The sequence below is a fragment of the Triplophysa dalaica genome, chromosome 1 (assembly GCF_015846415.1).
Source record: "Triplophysa dalaica isolate WHDGS20190420 chromosome 1, ASM1584641v1, whole genome shotgun sequence".
NCBI lineage: Eukaryota > Metazoa > Chordata > Actinopteri > Cypriniformes > Nemacheilidae > Triplophysa > Triplophysa dalaica.
The window spans coordinates 15,047,786-15,065,817 of NC_079542.1; the positions used below are offsets into that span (position 1 = coordinate 15,047,786).

The 18,032-nt window shown below is 35.9% G+C and overlaps 1 long non-coding RNA gene across 1 annotated transcript; it reads right to left on the reverse strand.

Moving 5' to 3' along the window:
* Positions 1–1,529: 1,529 nt before the first annotated feature.
* LOC130425145 (uncharacterized) lies at positions 1,530–16,767 on the reverse strand. Its single transcript, XR_008907037.1, has 3 exons — positions 16,570–16,767; positions 13,662–13,758; positions 1,530–4,818 (listed from the first exon to the last, which is right to left on the reverse strand). It is a non-coding gene; the product is annotated as an uncharacterized LOC130425145 (long non-coding RNA).
* Positions 16,768–18,032: the final 1,265 nt, after the last annotated feature.

The following is an 18,032-nucleotide window of genomic DNA, read 5'->3' on the forward strand; positions in this document are numbered from 1 at the left end:
AAACGCTCCTTTTTTTATAAACATTCTAACTAGCAAACCATCTACTCAAAAACAAATTCAGACAGGCCAATGTCTTATTAGCTCTGAGTAAAAACATTTAGATATGAATTTGAATATAGGGCATAATATTTTTTTGTAAGATTTTTTTTGTCAGATCAAGATCCATAATTAAAGGGGTCATATGGCACGATTACGTGTCTTTGGTGTGTTATAAGTTGCCCATGCATGTATTACACACATAAAATTGCAAAAATGAAAGTGTCAAACACAATAAATGCATTCTATCTAAAAGCGAATTCTCACCCAGACTTGCCTGAAACGCCTTGTGTAACCACACCCCCACGAATCTACGTCAGTTCATGGTATCAAGACAACACAAACGTATATGCAAGTAAGGTGGACATACCTGTCAGCACAATAGCTTTGTAGCTGAAGTACCAAATATAGTAGAGGTGTTACATTTCCATCACACATTTGCAGTATTCGACTAATCACTACTCAATGGTTAACTTGCCCATCATAGTACACCTCACTTTTCAGAGAGTTGAGCTTGATAAAATCTGCGCGTATCAGAGAGGTGGGGCAAAGAGGAGATACAAACATGCACGATATGTTGAAAATACAGCATTCTTTAACCTTAAATAGTGTATACATGTTGCGTTACATCAAAAACAAATGATTATATTTGTTTAAGCCACATGACTCCTTTAACAAACTCTAATATAAAGTAAATCAAAAGCACCAAGGCATCAATGTGGCACCTTTCCTTTGGAAACAAACCAAGCGGCTGACCTTTCCAGAATGGCTACTGTCATCTTTTTAATACAGCACAGCGACTTTTGACCTTATACTGTACGACATTTGGACACTTAATTGGCTATGACTCCCACTAACTACTAGCAGGACAAAATAACCATTTGAAACATTTGATTCCGTTTAAAGGTCTGCAAATATTAAGGGAATTATGCGTGTATGAGCCAGCTACAACTATAAAAACAGTAGATTTAATTTTTTTAGAAAAATACATTTTTGTAAAGATATACTGGCAGTTTATATAAATTAGTTACATTCTAATGTGTGGTTGTGTGCGGTGTCCATTTTACAAAAAGGTCACATGGGTACATGGATTAGCCAGAAAATTACAAGAAAATTACTAACACTGGATAATAAACATGCATATATTTTTGACATCAAGTGACAAAGAATAGGACACAAAACTCACAAATGTGTAACCTGTGTAAAAATGAAAAGTGTAATGTGTGAAATAAAGAGTTGTTTATACTAAAGATCATGGCCTACTTAGCTAGATTGCCAGTAACGTTACGCTGATATTTACAATGTCATATATGTATAGTGATTGCATGAGAGCAGTTAAAAGAATTTCTGTAGGTCTATTTACTGTTCTGATGGAAATTTATTTGAGTATAAGAGTACATTACAGAGAGTGAAGTATACAGAGGAATGCGATAAAGATAGTTATGCATACAATGTATATATTTTCATATTGCTACCTGTATGATCTCGGAAGACACACCATCTCTGCTCGTCTTCACTATCCTGTGACAAAGAACACATACAAATTCACAAAAACAGCATCAGTCAAACATGGGAAATACAAAATTGCAGGCTTCAGATTTAAAAACACTACAGCATACTTTCAAATATAAAGTGTGTTATTGCACATCCGACACGCAATGATCTATTCATTTCAACTGCCGAGCTGCATTTTACCATCAACTCAAGCTGGAAAATAGGGAGGGTCTCATGCTGTCCACAGAATAACCTTGGAATATTCTCTTAACATGCTCACTTCCACAAATGCATCCTTAGAGGGTCAGTCTCAGACAAATAAAGATTAAGTGTCGGCACTATTATAGTAAAGTCAGGGGAAATAATTTTACATACTTCAAGGACCTGCCCTGCCTCATTCTGGTGTGCTGGCAAAGCCAAACAGAGTATAGACAAACTAACTGGGTCATTGTTTAGTGCTTCTTGGTAACGAATTACCAAGAGTTTCGCCATAGCAGGGCAAATCAGCTCACTTTAGGCAGAAAACTTACACAGAAAATAAAAAGGAGGAACATATAATACACCAAAAAATTAAATGTAGGATGCAGAAATCAACAGACAAACAGACACCTTCACAGAACATTACAAACTAGAAATGTTTCTATTATATACATTTAGTGTTCTAACATGCAGATTTTACTTGCACCTGTTAATCAAAATAAATCTCAAACTTTGTGCGAATAAACACCTGAGTGAATGCCATCTCTATTTTACCACAGCCATTCAGATTCCACACTCTCAATTATTTTCCATGTGGGAGTACATCAGCCAAAATAAAACCCCTGACAACATCCATTCATCAGAAATGACATACATATGACAGCATTCATTAAAACATTCCCAACGCTTTGACTGCCATGAAATGTACTAAAGGATCCCCTGTATGAGGCTTACTTTCTTCATGGTTACGTGCAGCGGAAGATAAAGTGGGCAGATGTGTGTCTGTGTGAGGTTAAACATGATCGAGACATAACATCTAATTAATTTTCTTCTATCTACATAAACTGCTATCGGTGTGGGGCGTTGACGTTTCATACGTCAACCTGGGCAGTACTGAGCTGGCAACATGGGCATAAGACGTGATAATGGCAAGGATGTTGGAAGGCATTTATAAGATGGCAAAGAACCCAAGATTCAAATTCATTTTACTGCAAAACTGACAAAACACGGGAGAGGGAGAGCGGGGTGGATGGGTGGGGGCGATTGGCGAAATGGAGGGGTGGGTGGAGAATCGGTGTTCATTTGGCAGCTCACTGCAGCTGCCATTTTCTTGGCTTCGAGTGGCTGGTTAGAGGGCGGGGCAGAAGGAGCCACACAGAGCACGCCATGACAACCCCCACCACCGTGTCTCTTCTAAAATTCACCTCTATAAAGGAGTTCTTCTAGGGCTGTTCCAGGGTCAGATTCAACCAATCTAGACACTATTATTACTGACAGAACACTCAACCATTACAGATTCAGGGTCTGTTGGGCATATTGCTGCATGACAATGGAGGGAACTGGCAAAGCCGCAGTAGCGGTGCGGGCACCCACCCACACAGGAACAACAACAGCGGCACTTCCTGCAGTTACAGTGAGAAAACTATGCCTACAGCCATGTATAATGAAAGGAAAAATCACTGTCTAAACATAACATTCACACCAGGATTTCAGAAATATTGGGAAATCGTAATATTCCGTTGACCAAATATTTCACCTGTCATCATGTTTTGAGTGTCTAACTCCCAAACGACACAATCATCAGATTTGACCAGAGATCTTGACTCAGCATTATATAAAAAAGGACAATGATGTAGTTTTAAGATTCAGTAACTTTCACATTACGTATTGAAAGTATTTTTATGGTTTAGTGGTTAATTTGTATGAAAAAATAGAATTTCCTGTGCACAATTAGATATAAAACCCAAAAAACGATAAACATTTATGTATCTACTGTGATCTGTAAAAACTAGATTAACATGGTATGTGACATGGTTGTTAATGTACATCATATGCCTTATGACTAACAAGAATTTTTCATACAATAAATAAACACAATTTAAAACGACACCAGAATTTTTTTTTTCAAAAAACAGCCAAGCAATTTAAGGCAACCGAAAACAAAACTTGAGTAGTTACATCAATTTGGTTAAGAAGAAATACTTACAGAAAATGTGGAGTCTCAGAATGGCGGAAACTGGAAAACTTTTCCTATATGTAACATAAATATGTAAAAAATAACTAGGACTGATTTCATTATTAAAAGTAAAAAAATAATAAAACTAGATCAGAAAAACAGTTAACCTATTGGCCTTATAGTTGCCTCAAACTTAAAAGAGAGTGCAGAACATCAGTGACATGAAAAGGCCACATTATCTATTTGTTACACCAGCAGTGTCTAGACAGGTCAAGGTGCATGATGCTCCTTCCAAAATGCCTTGTTTCAGTATCTCCAGCCCATTCACATGATTCTCTTTGGAAGGAGGGGTCAGCAGTGGCCAAGTGCAGGCTAATCAGGGCAGAGGGTATTGTGACTCCCCAGCGTCTCCACTTGGCTAATCAAAGCCCCTAGTGCTGGGTGTCAGGCTCTGGGCGGCAGAGGGCAACGGGGACAAAGATGATTTTGGGGGGTTAGTTGTGTCCACTGTCTTTTGTTTCCATTCAGACAGACAGACAAGCTTCCCCTCACAGGGCTGACATTAGGGCAGGGTCCCTTCACTAAGGACGCCCCTGATTTTGGAAGGAAATTACAGATGGACAGACAGACAGAGAAACTGACAAACAGACAGACACACTTTAATATGTACGCACACACACACACAATGCTGGTTTCACACCCCTACACCATCTGGGTCCTTCATATCCCAAAAGGGCTGAGGAGGGAAACCAGGATTTAGCACACCTCCTCTTTTTCTCCCTCCCTCCTTCCTTCCTTCCATCTTCTCTTCTTCATTACTCGGGGCCTGTTTAAACAGACAGCCAGGACAGACATGGCAAACATACTGAAAAGCTCCTCAAAATCCTCATGCAAATCACAAGCCAATCTTTGTAGAGAGAGACAGAGGCATTTTAGGTTCGGGTGGAAATAATTAACTTCCTTTTCTATTCTCTTTCTACCAGAAAGGACTTTTCCAGATGAGTCTGTAAAGCCTGTGCTGTGTGGAGGGTACAGTTCGTTTGCTGGTTTGCTATACTGGTTTAATAACTTACCATATAACACGGAGCACGATTCCATTTCTTTAAACTTGCAAGAGCCGAGATGAATCCCCCCTAAAAAAAAAAAAACATATCCATTACTAGTCAACAGAATTTTTAACATGACTTTTACTTAAATTTAGATTAGTTTTTTACATGGCTAATACATCATGTACAGTATTTTATCACATGTATACACTGTATTGCAAATAAAGAAATACAAATAGATCTATAATAAATAAAACGAGCAAAGGCTCTAAGCAAAACACAACACAATCTGTGTTAATATGTTACATTTATTACACCCGAAAGCAAAAGTAAAAATCTTAATTTCTTCATGACGTTTTTATTCAAAGATAGTTTTAAAGGTTCACTTTCCCTCTTTTTTTTTGAGAAATTTGTAGTACATGTTTAAAATGATGTACACTCAAATGAGATTTCAGTAACACAGCACAATATACTGCATTATGAAGGATTCATTTTTACAGCAGTTTTAACTATATTTTAAAGTTGCACTGCATTGACTTGTGTTTCAGCAATGACAGAAAAGTCAATAAAATTTATGAATAATGTACTTTTGCATTAATTACAAGAACCTCTTAAATTGTCAACATACTTAACTTATAAAATAAATCAATTACAGCTGAAAATGTATTTTAAAAGTCTCTATAAACAGAAAATTATCGCTGTGCATGATCCTGCATCTTAACTTCGTCAATGTCAAGTATTTCAAATACCGTATTGTATAATATCATATCACATCTCAGCCTGAATAACATGCGTGCACTGAGAACACCTTTAAAAAATAATGAAGTGAAAATAATAATGCTGATATTTTAAAGCGAATCTGCAGAATTAGATTGTTGGACAGTTTGCCCTCCCAAATGATAGAGGCAATCAAATGAAAATGAGAGGCATTTGTTTTTTATAAACCTGTAAACCTTTATTAATGTAAAAAGAGGCATTTGTTTGTTATTTTTGTTCAGATTTTAGACTACAGTCCTTTTATTTGGGTTTGTATAAACATTGAAACGCTAAGTCTTGATGATTTGCTTGATCTTTACAATAAAGCTGACTGTACAGCTGAATGAATGTTGCCATCATTTTCTCATATGTCAAAGAACTGTCAAGTCAATTACATTTCCCCTTTTGAAGTTTAAAGAAATTGCATTGCAGGGTTTGATGGACATCCACACAGCTGGAAGGCCAGAGACAGCGTGTTGTTTTCTTACTGCCTATTTGCCTAAAGCACCCAGTTAATGAAAGTCTGCGGCTGCATCTTTATTAAAATGGCATGAGTGAAGAAGGAAAAATGACTACATCTAGACGCATCATACATCTATACACACACGTTTCCCATGTGCTAACTGACAGATCTACAAAAGAATCCAAGACTGAAGCATGTAATGTGCATTTGACATGAGTTTCACATTTCATCCTTCGTAAGCACATATCAGTCAGAATGAACTGAACAACCTTTCATTCAAGCTCTCTAATATGCTCACATTGAAAAGGAGTATTCTGATTGGCTACACAGAATTGCACCATTTCAAGGGCAGTGTCAACTGTCCCTAGATGTATAACTTGAAACTTCCATCCATCCATTTTCTACCGCTTATCCGAACTACCTCGGGTCACGGGGAGCCTGCGCCTATCTCAGGAGTCATCGGGCATCAAGGCAGGATACACCCTGGATGGAGTGCATAACTTGAAACTTAAATCACAAAACTTATGCACTTACTGAAATGACAGAACACGCAGAAAAGCTGAATTATAAAGATTCTGTGGCATCTTAGTTCAGTCTGCTAATGTTACGATCCTCATTTTGTCGCTGTGAACGAAAGTATTTGCAAATAATAAAATGTAAATTCTAAATTCAAAAAGAAGTCAATGTGCTATTAAAAGCATTTAGCTATTTTTCAACAGAAACAGATAACATTGAGTCTTTCAAGTCCAATACATGACAACCAATAAAAACGCATTAACAGATTAAAACAAATTATACTGCTAAAGTTATAAAACCACAGAACATCCTCAAATATGGGATATAGAACTAGATACCTTAAGTTTTCAGAGATGTAGAATATCTATCTGCAGAAAGTATGTGATGTATTATTCTTCATTAGCTCTATCTGTAATAAAAATGTACTTGTGTCTGATCTGGTCTGTTCAGATTTCACTTTTCACAAAGATTATTAAAGTGAACACCTTTCTTTCATTGATTTTTGCAACAGTTTTTTTACCCCATGGCTTGATTTTCTGTATATTTGTTGACTCATTAAATGCTTTTGATAATTTCTGGCCATTTAAAAAACATACACTCACAAAGTCAGAATCTCCTAAAAAGTATGTCAGAGACCCATTTAAACATTTGAAAGTACACTTTACAAGATATTGAGATATTGATGCACCCAACGCTACAATTTGTTAAGGTCGAATAAAGACTTAATGGCAGTTCAGAAGAAAAAAGAAATCAAGGCATAGTGATCAAAGTTCTAAATGAATCATTTCGAGCTATATGCACTGCTATAAGAACCACAGCTCACAAATACAACACAAAACCCAGTAAAGCAATGCTCTGATTCAGAGAAATTTTTGGAAAACATAATTTTGGCAGAACATGACAGGACAATATAGCATTATAATCTTTTCTATCAATGAATTCTCACATAACAATTAATTCATAAAATGCAGCTCAATTCCACACCCCATTTGCTGTGTAAAACAGAGAAGTTAGAATGACCATGTAATTTCATTTTGGTTAAAAAAAAAAAACGCACAGCCAAAGATTTTTTTCTCTTGCTCATCCTCCACAACATCATGGACATTTGTCTTCACAGCTGTTTTCAGTGCAGTACTTATGAACTTTCTGCACCAAGACCAATTGAATGAGAAAAATCAATCTTAATTTTTAAGAAAATAGCCTCAGTAACCTAAGCCTAAGTGTTTAACACATATCAATTAATATTCATAAACTAATGAGAAACAGCATATCGACCTCAAAGTAAATATCCAGCAATTGGACATCAGGGGAACAGTAAGCTTAACTTTGATTAAAATAATGCCACAGTATAAAAAATCTTGGTGGACCCAAAATTAGATGCAGAATATATTTTCTTAATGACAGGGACTTTATTTAAGCAACAAAAAAGTTTAAGTTTTCTTAAAAATCCTTATTTAAATTTTGCTGTTTAATTTAAATGGTAAAACTTTCCTTAGCGCATGCAAAAAGTTGGGAAAGCCAAGCAACCCCATACAAGTTTAATATGACTGACTCGCATGTGTTATGATTTCCATTCTTGAATATGCACAAGTGTGAGCGAGACTTAAAAGCTAAGACATAAGTTGCTGCTTTCAGTGTCATATGGCCTTCCCCCTTTTCGAACTGTAAACTCACCATTAAATTTACCATTTTATTTCCTGTAAAGAAAAGAGCTTTGACACTTATTAATGGATGAAGGAATAAGATAAAAGCTATTAATGTTTAGATACAAAACCCCATTTTAAAGGCATCTATACAAACCGATTAACACCGTCCAGAAAGTCTTCCACTTTTTAAATTGTTTGAGTTAAATATCCGTGGACATCTGAAATGCCTTATATTGAGGCCTAACTGTAGTTATTGTTATAAAATCGAACTTTTCTTGAGCTATGCAAAACTTTTATCGGACCACTAATACAGGTTCATGAATATAAAGTAAGGTCAGCTGCAGTTTATTCCCCGTGTGCAGCTATGCACCAACATTTGGCCGACTCAAACTGCGAGTTTCATGCTGCCGACCTTGTTATAAGAGAAATGTTGTCAACTCGGAATACATTGCTGATTCACTCTCACCTGAACAACACCGGCATAACACCACACAGCATGACTAATCACCTAAAATGTAACCATCCTTCCTGAAGACACTCATAATAATATGTCCACAAAAATGCTGAACATATCAGTCTACTTCTCCCATTAAACTAGTGAATACATAAAAATGACAGACACTGAGTCCTGAGACAGCAAGAGAGAGAGAGGTCATCACTAATGAGGGAAGCAGGTGACCCTGCGATTCAACAGACGTACACCGTGATCCTATCTGTTTCCTCTATGTTGCAGGGGTTAATCCCCTTTAGGCACTAATTGATAGGAGATAACATGATACTATTGCCAAGGCCCTGTTTGGTCTAACCCCTGCACTCTCAAGCACTGCGTGTCAGCGGGAGATGAGACGTGAAATTGATATTTGGGATGTTTCCGTGCTTTAGCGCTGCTTTTTCTTATCGAAGAGTCGCAGTGTTCGTTTAGTGTTTGTGTCACACACTCTTTGCTGGGATTAACCACTTGGCCTCTAATCACTGTGACCAGTTCATTTGGTTTTCAACCCATCAACACATGCTTTAGCAGACAGGCATCAAAACGAAATTCACCCCTGATAATGTTAATGAGTCTGAACACTTTGACGGTTTGGCGAAGCTCAGCACCTGACAGAAAAAACATGAGCCCGAGGTTAAAACTGAGTGTGACCTCTTAAGATCAAAAGACATTTAGGGAAAATATTCAACTGCATCTGTAGACAAAGAGAAAACACAGAGAACCACATAATCAACGAAGACGCATGGACATTAAACGTTGGCCGATTAATTAGCATTAGTTCCTACATAAGTGGCAATATAGGCTGTTAGTGTTTGGAATACTTGCAGAACTTGTTGGGTTGGAGCAAGAAGGCCTTTTTTTATGAGCAAAATATTGTCAAATAGTACCATAGCATACAGGAACTCATCCGCATCGTTTGGGCTAGTTATTTAAAGAGTCATTAAGTGATCAGCAGCATTGAAAAAGAAACAGGCCTGAAAAAAGACAAGTGACAGAGAGAGAGAGAGAGAGAGTGAGTGAGTGTCAGAGAGAGTAAGAGCTGAGATTTCATAAAAATACTATGCCTTTAGGGATGATGGAATAAACAAACCCTCTTTCTCCCTCCCTTCAAAACTTATAAAACATTCAAACGCCACACAGTAGGAAACATGCTTATAACAAAAATAAATAAATAAAAAGTGAAATATCACGCATAATTTGGAAACTGTTTGCAAATAAATTAAGGAAACCCTACCTGAATATTATTAAATTAATTGTTTATTTTAACAGTCCTAGACTGGTCAAAATATCCAAGAAAGCATTTCAAAATGAGTGCGATCAATGAATAATATAATGCTTTTTGCAAATACCATCAGCAACCATACAGACAGCATACATGTACTCAGCGACTTAAGCATTCACAAAACAAAAAGCTGTGTTTTGGCATGATACATTTTCTTCATTTGAGATAGTAAAATATAAAGAAATCACTTATGGTAATGTGCAAGAGTTCATGGACTCAATTGAATGAACTTCTTCGTCCATCCACGAAGATGACTGACGAAAGTGATATTTGGTCTTAACACTGTTAGATAAAATAACCCTCAGCAGAAATAAGGTAACCAATTACAATCATTTTAACTTTAGTCTGTGCAATTGATGAGTCTGATTAGCTTAGACTATTTAATTATTTGGCAAATTCAAGAAACCATAATCTATTATTAATAAATCTTTACTTTTGATATGAATATTACATGATATAAACTTGGAATTCTTCGCCTCAAAAGTTTGAAGATGATGCACATAAACACATCAGTCACAATGACAATCCACAAACATTATGATATAAAAAGACAAACTGAAAAACAGGACACGCAATTTAACAGCGATGACAACATAAAAAGAAATGCAAATACATTTTTAATAGTAACAACATACTTTTCATACTTCAGTGCATGCTAGGAACATGCAAACCATTAAAACATTTAACTACTTGTTTAGATCAGTATTCAGAAAGTTGAGAGAATATCGGACAGATACTTTGGTATTTAAGTACAGTATAAGGCCGACAAAATATTATTCGTTTCAAATATTCTTCCTAAATTTACACACACAAAAATCTGTGTTTGAGATTTAAAACCTTAACAATAACAAAGCAAGTTTTGTCTGCAAAAATGGCTAAGACAACATAAGGTCCAATCTCTGTAAAGATTTTTCTGCTAACAAATTATAACCCTACAGTTATTCAGACCCTAAATTTGTAGGTAACATACATTTAATTGTTTTTAAATAAAGAGTTATGTAAGCAAACAAAATCAAATAGCAATTGCTTTACCTTCATCTCTATAGGAAAATAACACATTTTACAAACCCTACATTTGTTTCAGGTGCAGAGAGATGTTTTGATATTCAAAAGAAACATTTCACTAAAAAAGAACAAATACACCGTGAGGAGTAAAAACATAACTGTTTGTTTAAAATGACAAGTGCCAACGCCACTGAAACATCAAGCCATAATCCCTAAAGTTTTTAGCCAAATCATGAACGTATGTACCACGACCTACTGTTTTAAACCTCCACCATACCACTGTTTGAATCTCTACAACAGTAGTCATTTTTTATTTATTTTCTACTTTCTGTCCTCACAACCAAAAGCCTTGGCCGTACAATGTTTCAAAATGTGTACAATACAAGTGTCATTGTTTTTTAAACTCTCTAAACAAATGAAACGTTCATTGTATATTTTCACAATATCAGCAATGATTGCAGTAATATGAATAATTTGTTTTAAAATAACTCGTTTTATAAAAGGTTATTATTCAAACTTAAAATTAAACGCATGATAAAAAAAATTGTTTCTTTTGATCATAGTTTTATCATTAAAAAAAGAAAGCACCCATTATAACAGTGTCACACCCCAAATTTTTCCACTTTCCAGTTAGAGTTATGAGATTTCATGGCGAGTGGGTCTCAAGAGGTTGAATCTTCCAGAAGATCCTTTACCTCAGAAACTGAAGCAAAAGGCCCCAGACACGAAGCCACAAATCCACGATCCAATACACGCACACACATGCACACACATAGTCAATGGCACCTTTGGGGCTTTAGCAGCTTATACACACCAAACCAGTCGCTCATATCAAGCATTTCAACTTTCAGTGGGCATGTATCAAATTAACGAAATTAAAATGAACATCGTTATCACAGCAATTTAAAATATTTTTATCATGCCAAAAAATATATGATCTACAAATAAATTTGATATACAATGATTCAATTGTTGAGCAATTCTAATAGAGATGACATTATTAATACAATAAGAAAGATAACAACAGCAATAACGATGATTGTATTTACAACAACCAATGAAACAATGATATGTTTCAGTTTTTTAACTACAAAGTTTTTATGGAAAAGAGAAACTGAGATACACAGAGATATTGAAGTTCTCAAAATATAATTACAAAACATGTTTTTTTTTTGTCTATAATTTATTTGTGAATAATAACACTAACAGGGAATTTTAAACTTGCCATTTACTCACCAAATCTTGTAATCTAATGAAACGATCATGTACAAAAATATAAACTAATCATAGAGATTATCAAACAGAAAACAGATGACAGCAATCCTATGAACGGGAATAAGTCTTAAAATAAACGTTAACATCACAAACTCTTAAACTTGCTAAAATTATGAATTGTAAAAAACAAATCTAAAAAGTGATGTTTTGGATCAAACAGCAGCTAAAGGAATGTGCAAGTTTAAATATGGAATACTATCTGCCAAATGTGGTTAACAATTTAAATATAACAGCTAACTGTGCGGGTAATAATAAACAATAAAATCAGACAAATAAAATTTCACAGAGGATTCGAAAACATAACCATTTACCAGTAAAATCCTGAGGGCCTGGGGGCACTTTTTCATTTGAAAATTACAGAGTTTTTGTTTTGTAACATCACTAACAATTTCACTACCAGAAAAGCTTTAAAAGCCGATTTCAATCTGTCATCGTGTGACGAAACAAAACAAGATCATTATGAATAGTCATAACAAGCTATGCATAAAGTAGAAAACAAATCGTAAAAAAGACAAAATTGCTGCAATCTGACACTGGTAAGCAATGAACCCAAACCACGATTCATCGTATACAAAAACACGAGAGTGATTTAATCACATTTCAACCAAACCCATCACATTTGATTTGTAAATAAATATTGAATGACAAAAACAGAGTAAAGATTGCAGACGATGCCTCATATCAGAATTGATTCACGCAACAAACTCTGGTACGGTGGAAAGGTCTCCATCTTCCTCTGCAAAACTCCTCCCTAAAATGGAGGCAGCTGTCCTAACACATCCAATGCTTGGCTCCAGCACTTGGGTAAGGCTTTGAGAAGAGTCAGACGTTACGCTGCCATCAGCATCAGGACATGAGTAAAAGGAAGGGAGCGACTAAGCCAGGACAGCCACCAAAAAGAGGCGGAAGGTTAGAAAGAGAGAAGCTTTATGTTTTGGCTGCCTGCCAGTGATGTCTTTAACATGCCATTGTGGCTTTGATATAGAATATATGCAAGCAATGCACGAAAGTGTGAACCTTGTTCTTCCAAACCAAAACTCCATAAGCTTAGTCAGCCAGAGATATAGAGAGAGACATGGTTGGGATAGTGTCTTTTTCTCTTCCAAAATAACAACAAACATGGCCGCCATTTTTGCTCTCCATTTCCTAGATTTATTTTCTTATTATTTTAGTAATATCAGCTAATCTACCATGTAATTATGGTGTTCAATTAAGAAATCAGTTAGAAATTTTCATCAGAAGTGAGTAGTAGAAATGATTGTATGCCCTGCTAAAACAGCGATTATTCAGTAACATTTCAAACGTCACGTATGACAAAGAAAACAGAGACTCGTTTAATTCAGCATTAGCCTCTCTGATGCACACTTATCAGCCTACAGGCTTTTATAATCGCACCTTTACACACCTCCTACATTCCCGCTGCTCCACCTCCCTCTCCATGACTTGCCCAAAAGTGCTTCACAGAGTATAGGGTGGGAAATGCCGGTTTAAACCTACCGTCCGCACAAAAGCACAGCTCCAGAACACAGGCATCTATTAGTGGATCTGAGTAAGTGACGGTTCCAAGAGGCCGTCAGAATGATGTTTCTCCCGCCTATAAAGAAAGACCCAAATAGAAATAATTAATTCAAAGAGATATAATTTTTATTACATTTTAAAAAATTGCTGTTGGGTTTGCAAAATCCAGGCTATTTTACCAGACATTTTATAGCATGCCACATTATTAAATACTAGTAACAAAACTAAAATCCTTTTTTTAAATCTAATTTCAAAAAACATAAATTGAGAACCAACACTTTGTAACGTATGCAGCATGTTTTCCTTTCAAATACCCAACAATACTACATAATGTTTTGCAGACCTGCGTGCTGCATATATATGCACATTTTTATAAACACAGAGCTTGACAAGTCAAAACACAACAAAGTACTGAGGTTGAAGACTAATAGGCCTGAAGGTGAAATTATATGATATATACAGAACTGTGCAGTGAAGCATTTATAATATCCTCAAACATTACAGTAATGAAAATCGCCTCGTATAAGGGAATTGAAACTGCTTCTAAATTCACAGTGCACTAAACTTGCCAAAAAAGAAAATCGACCTATTAGTTTACACAGTAAAATTAGGTCCAAAACAACAGAAGGACGATTTTTTAGAAGGCTCTCGCAGTAAACTACACTTTCACATTTTGATAGATTTTCCCTCGAAATAGACTTACAAAACACTACACACCTAACACACAGCCCTAAAATGTTTATCATTGCAAACCGGTGGCCAATTTGACAAGCTTTGTGCAAATAATCAAAATACCGTTTACAATTAATTACACATTACTCCAAGGCAGACAATAAATAATTTATATTTGAAGCTGGTATTGTCTAATATACTGTTTTTGTCATTAAGACAAAAACAAAACTTTTCAAACTCAAGCACAGGCTTCCCCCAGTGTGTGGTTTACATATTTTCAAAATAACCTTTTGTGACCTTTATAGATATCAACCAAACAATACAATTGTATCGCTTCTTGCTATATGTTTTTTTTATACCTGTAAGTATGTTTAATTACTGTAAATTGTCATCATTATATTTGTTTAGATTTGAAACACGTAGGATCACACAAACCGTCTGGGTCAGGGCAGGACAGCACCCTGTGAGTGCAGGGTACTAATCTCCTTTACAGAGATCACCTTAAGCTGACTGTACACTCAGTGTAAAGGAGAAAACATCTGGTTTTGAATGCTTCCCATGAAGCAGCCATCTTGTTTTACATATGGCTAAGAGTCATACGAGATAAAAATATGATGTCTGCTGTACAATTATGAATGTATGAGCTGTCAAGGCTAACACAGATGGAACATATTCATTCTGGACCAATAAGGGAATACAATAGGTATAATAAGAGCCTAGACAAAAGCAGAGGCTGGGTTGGGGAGAAATTTAGGAAGGTTCGAATAGACACCTACAATGATATTTCTGCAAGTGGTTTTCAATAGTGGGTCACAACAGAAAAAGGGTTCCAAAAAATAAACCAATGCTAAATACAAACCACATATACCATATAATCATGCACAATTATGATGGAAAAAGAAAATACGTCCAACTTTCGTTAATGGAAAAAAAACTGCGAAATATGTTATTTCACCACATATTCATTCAGCACCTCATGAAATCAACAAAAAAATGTTACCGTGGGCAGGTTGTCCAGCATTTTTTCATTCTAGGAAACGCCAAACAACTACTGAATGGTAAAAATACAACCTATGTTATTTTGGGCCTCAGTATTTTGGTTTATTTCTATACAAAAAAAAGTTCTGGTAATGTATAGGGCCACCACATGGTGTTCAATGTCAAATCTGGGTCACAAAGCCAAACAAGTAGAGAACCACAGATTTAAATTCCTCCAAAAAAACCTCAAGGACACCACTCACGAAGCAGAAATTTTTTGTGCATTTTAAACAGTTATAAATCTGATACAAAAATGATGTATAAAAAGGCAAAGGATAACTATCTACAGAAATATATCTAACTTTTTAGAAAATATAGCTTTACCACCACAATACATAAATACGCATGAACACTTATTTGGGTAAATACGTAGAAACAAGGGGTTAGCAAAAAAAGGCAATAATATGCTTCAAGTGAATGCTTTAATTTCATGGGAGCATTATATTTTTGGACAATTTATCACAGTAGTATTGTTAAGTATAACTTTTTGTTATATAACACTAGTTACGAACTGCGACGAGGTTTATCACACTGAAACATGTTAGCGCCACCGTATGATTACAGGCGCACAAACACTTCACACAGACACCAAATAAGCCACTTTATTTGATTATTGTCCGTTTCTAAATGCTACTAAAATCTTAAGAACTCTACCTAGACTAGCCTTAGCCTTCAAAGTGTTCATTATTGTACTTTACCTGTTAACAACAAATGGGCCAAAATCCCAAACATGCATGATCACCACCGAACACAGATACCCCAGTAAAAGACGGGCTTAAAAATGTACAAATAGAGCAAATGACTTTGTGCTTGGCAACGTGCCAGGCTGCATATATTTACTGCCCCAGACACAATGATTTCACACTGCGGTTTGTTTTGGCACCGCGAGTTCATGGGGTTAATGAGAGCATGTGCTCACGTGAGCGCAGGTGCGTCATCTGGCCGAAGAGACGATCGCGACGCTCGCAAACTCTTCTTTATCCTGCTGAACGACATGCGGTAATATGTAATCACATTAGAATTACCACCCTTCAAGCCGAAGAACCCTTAACATACGCGTTCTTGTTTGCTACCATTAAGCGATGTATTCATGAACAACACAACACAGCACAATCACCATTACTGCAATTTGCAAACTACATGAGACAAAGAGACTCGCGCGCCGTCATCGTCTTACCTGTGAATAAATGAACTGTCTGGTGAAAAAATGGAATAAACTTTGAAATGCGCTACAATATAATAATAATGCGAAATGACTACAGGATTGGACGATTGTAAAATTCCGCTCTGTCTCCCTTTAGCTTTCTTATAAATAGGAGCGAGACTCTTGAAAAACTCCATCACCATTTTTATCAGTTTCAGACAGACTCCAGACACTCTGGCCACTACTTATCGTGCACTGTCTGCGCGGCGCGTTCACGAGCGTCGGCGCGCCGCAGACTGACAAGCACCAGACCAATGGCGTCCCGAATTGGAACATGATATCCAATAACAGCAGGCAAAAAAATGATAACCCCTGAATGACTCCCCGGATGCAGAGAGAAAATAATCTTTATGAAACGCTATCAAAGAAATGTGATTGGAGGTGGGGGCGTGGTGGTGATTAGTCCGGTCTACCATGCAGGTACTTTTTGATACGAGTTGTTGAACAAGAAAATAAATAAATGAACAATAAAATATTCAGTGGGATGGATTTCAGCTTCACGATGTCGCTTTGAGCGAATAGCTTTTGCGCGTGTTGTGAAAAAATATTTCGGTGTATTCAATTTCAATCAAACATTTCTTTCTAATTCAAAATACATTTTCGAAAGGTGGAAATAAAACGGGTAGGTAGCCTACTTGAAAACATTTGGGGTGTATACAAAAATAGCGAATTGTCGCAAAGAAGGAAATAAACAATGTTAATGTGATCTGGGCTATTGACATCAAAGGCATCATTCTGCAACTTTCAATGTTTTTTTTTCAGTAAATACAGAATTAACTTGGTTATTCAAATTACTGTTGGAAACTTTGAACCCTGCAAGTTTTTGTTTTAGTCGACAATTTTTTTTATTGTATAGAGCTCACAACTATCATTTTGGTTAGATGTCAATTGCATTTTCCTACCGAACTTCTACTTTACAATAAAGTTATGAAAAGTCGCTTTGAAAGTAGCCTGCACGATTATAGCAAGATTTCGTCGCGTCGAATAAAGTCAGACTAACCTTCAACCAGTGTTGGGTAAGTTACTCTGAAAAAGTAATTAATTACTAGTTACTCATTACACATTCAATAGTGTAATTAGATTACTGTCCAAATTACTCTGTCCAAAAAGTATTTAGTTACTCATTGCTAATTACTTTCTATATCCTACATCGACCTTGATTAGTTAAGTGATTCAAGGATAGACATGAAACGGCTTATTTAATTCATATAAATAAATAATATTATTAACTGACCAAAGTATTACAAATGTGAGCACAGATTTTAAAGTAAGACTTTGAATTTTGATGTCAATTACAAGTATTTAGTTTAAGTACATCAAAAGTAACTGTAATTAAATTACACAAAACATATGAGTAATCCCTTACTTTACTTTTTCAAGGGAAAGGTAATTTAAATACAGTAACTAATTACTTCGTAACTAGTTACACCCAACAC